This window comes from Pteropus vampyrus, unplaced genomic scaffold, assembly GCF_000151845.1.
Source record: "Pteropus vampyrus isolate Shadow unplaced genomic scaffold, Pvam_2.0 Scaffold110, whole genome shotgun sequence".
Taxonomy (NCBI): Eukaryota; Metazoa; Chordata; class Mammalia; order Chiroptera; family Pteropodidae; genus Pteropus; species Pteropus vampyrus.
The window spans coordinates 3,198,622-3,202,387 of NW_011888891.1; the positions used below are offsets into that span (position 1 = coordinate 3,198,622).

Consider the following 3,766-nt stretch of genomic DNA (forward strand, 5'->3'; position numbering starts at 1 on the left):
AGAGATAACTAAGGGCAAGAAAGTGCAGGTCATATAGAGCTATTGTTTAATGAGTAGAGTTTCTGTTTGGGATCAGAAAAAAGTTTGAAACTGAACAGTGGTAATGGTTGATGAACATTGTAAATGTACATAATTACACTGGATTGTACACTTAAAATAGTTAAAATGGATCAGTAAGGAAATAGAAGGCTCAAACAATACTACAGACCATTGAAACAAACAGACATATACAGAACAACACGTCACCAAACAAAAGAAATCAAGTGCACATGGAACATTCTCCTAGATAGACCACATATTAGGCCACAAAATAAGTTTTAATAAATTTTAAAATATTTAAATCATACAAGAATCTTCTCTGATCACAATAGGATAAAACTAGAAATCAATAACTGTCTACAGCCATTCCACCCTGAACATGCCTGATCCTGTCTGATCTCAGAAGCTAAGCAGGGTTGGGCCTGGTTAGTACGTGGATGGGAGACCACTTAGGAAGACCAGGTGCTATAGGCATTTAAAAACACACACACACACACAATAAAATAGAAATCAATAACAGAAGGAAAACTGGAAATCCACAAATATGTAAAAATTAAACATCATATTCTTTAAAAACCAATATGTCAAAGAAGAAATTACAATGGAAATTAGAAAATAATTGAGACAAATGAAAACACAACATAGCAAAACTCTTGGAGGTGCAGCAAAAGCAATACTAAGGGAAAATGTATAGTTATAAAAGTGTATATTAAAAAAAACAACAACAACAACCTAACTTTTCACCTTCAGAAACTAGAAAAAGAACAAACCAAATCCAAAATTTGCAGAAGGAAATAATCAAGATTACAGAGATAAACAATAGAGAATAGAAAAAATAATAGAGAAAATCAACAAAACCAAGAGCTGGTTCTTTGAAAATACCACAAAATTGACAAAACTTTAGCTACATTAACTAAAGACAAAAAGAGAAGACCCAAATAGCTAAAATCGGAAATGAAAGAGAAGACTTTACAAACAATCCTACAGAAATAAAAAAGATTAGAGAATTCTATGAACAATTATATATCGACAAATTGGATAATCAAGATGAAATGGACAAATTACTAAAAACATACAACCTACCAAGAGTGAATCATGAAGAAATAAAAAATCTGAAAACCTATAACTAATAAGATTGAATCAGTAATCAAAAACCTCCTGAAAAGAAAACCCCAGGAAGACATGGTTTCCCTGGTGAGTTCTACCAAACATTTAAGAAGAATTAATACCAATCCTCCTCAAAACTTCCCAAAACATTGAAGAGGAGAGAATATTTCCAATCCATTTTATGAAGGCAGGATTACCCTTATGCCAAAGGTAGACAAACACACTACAAGAAAAGAAAACCACAGACCAATATTCCTGATGAATATTGATGTAAAAATCCTCAACAAAATATCAGCAACCAACAGAATTCAATAGCACATTAAAAAGATCACCATGACCAAGTAGGATTTATTCCCGAAAGGTAAGGATGCTTCAACAATTCAAAAATCAATCAGTGAAGTAACAGAATGAAGGAAAAGAACCACATGATCCCCTCAATTGATGCAGAAAAAAGTGTTTGACAAAATCAACACCCTTTCATAATAAAAACATTCAACAAACTAGAAATATAAGGAAACTACCTCAATGTAATAAAAGCCATATATGAAAAGCCCATGGCTAAGGTCATACTCGATGGTGAAAGTCTGAAAGCTTTTCTGATAATATAAGGAACAAGACAAGGATGCCTGCTTTCACTGCTTCTATTTAACATAGTACTAATCCTAGCAAGAACAATAAAGCCAGAAAAAAAAATAATAAAATGTCTTCAAATTGGAAAGGAAGAAGTAAAATTATTCTGTTCACAGATGACATGATTTTTTTATGTAGAAACTCTAATGTTACACATACACACACACACACACGCTCACACACACCAAACTATTAGAACTAATAAACTAATCCAGAAAATTTGCAGGATAATCAACATGCAAAAATCGGTTGTGTTTTTATACACTAACAATGAATAATCTAAAAAGAAAATAAAGAAAGTAATTCCATTTACAACAGCATTGAAAAGTATAAAATATTTAGGAATAAATTTAACCAAGGAAGTGAAAGACTTGTACACTGAAAACTACAAAACATTCTGAAAAGAAATTAAAGAAGACATCAATAAATGGAAAGACATCTTATGTTTATGAATTGGAAGACTTAATATTGTTAAAAGGTCAATACTATCCAAAGTGATCTACACATTTAATATAATCACTATCAAAATCCCAATAGGGCAATTGCAGAAATTAAAAATCCATCCTAAAATTTACATGGAATTTCAAGAGACCCTAAACAGCTAAAGAAATCTTTATAAAGAAAAATGCAGTTGGATGTCCCACAGTTGTTGATTTCGAACTTCATATGAAGCTACAGTAATCAAAAGAGTATGGTACTAGAGTTAAGCCAGATATATAGACCAATGGAATAAAATAGAGAGCCCAGAAATAATCCCCACAGATATGGTCGAATGATTTTCGACAGGGGCTTTAAGACCATTCGATGGGAAAAGAACAGTTTTTTCAACTAATAGTCTTGGGAAACTGGATATTCACATGCAAACGAACGAAATTGAATCCTCACCTTACAGCATATATAAAAATTAACTCAAAATGGATCAAAGACCTAAATTAAGAGCTAAAACTATAAAACTCTAAGAAGAAAACAGGGGAAATGTTCATGACGTTAGATTTGGCAATGATTTCTTGAATATTATACCAAAAGCACAGGCAACAACAACAAAAAATAGATAAATTGAACTACATCAAAATTTAAAACTTCTGTGCATCAAAGAATACAATCAACAGAATGAAAGCAACTACAGAACGGGAGAAAATATTTGCAAATCATATATCTGATAAGGGGTTAGTATCCAGAATATATAAAGAACTTGTACAACTTAAACACCAAAGAAAAAGAAAAAAAATTCATTAAAATAGACATTTCTCCAAAGACAATATACAAATGGCCAATAAGCACATGAAAAGATGCTCAATGCTACTAATAATTAGAGAAATGAACATCAAAACCACAATGAGATACCACCTCACACCAAGATGGCTACTATCAAAAAAGAAATAGAAAATAACGAGTGGTAGTGAGGATGAGGAGAAATTGGAACCCTTGTGCATGGTTAGTGGAATGTAAAATGTTCAGCTGCTATAAAAAACAGTATGGTGGTTCCTCAAAAATTAAAAATAAATCTACCATATGGTCCAGCAATTTCACTTCTAGGCGTATCTCAAAAAATTGAAAGCAAGGTATCGAAGAGATATTTATATACCCATATTCAACTCAAATTATTTACAGCAGCCAAAAAGTTGAAGCAATCCAAGTATCCATCAACAGATGAATGGATAATCAAAATTTGGTATATATATATATACAATGAAATATTTTCAGCCTTAAAAAATAAGGAAATGCTGACACAAGCTACATTACGGATGAACCTTGAGAACATTGTGCTAAGTTAAAAGAGCCAGTCACAAAAAGACAAATACTGTATGATTCCACTTATATAAAGTATCTAAAGTAGTCAAACTCATAGAGACAGAATGTAGAATGGTGGTGCCAGAGGCTGGAGAACAGAAAATGAGGAGTTGTTTAATGGGTACAGAGAGTTCTGGAGATTTATTACAACACTACTGGACTGCACACTTAAAAATGGTTACGATGGTAAGTTCTATGT

The 3,766-nt window shown here is 32.0% G+C and overlaps 1 non-coding gene across 1 annotated transcript; it reads left to right on the forward strand.

Annotated features, from left to right (window-relative positions):
- Positions 1–394: 394 nt before the first annotated feature.
- Positions 395–513, forward strand: LOC111743300. Its single transcript, XR_002781626.1, has one exon. It is a non-coding gene; the product is annotated as a 5S ribosomal RNA (ribosomal RNA).
- The last annotated feature ends 3,253 nt before the right edge of the window (positions 514–3,766 follow it).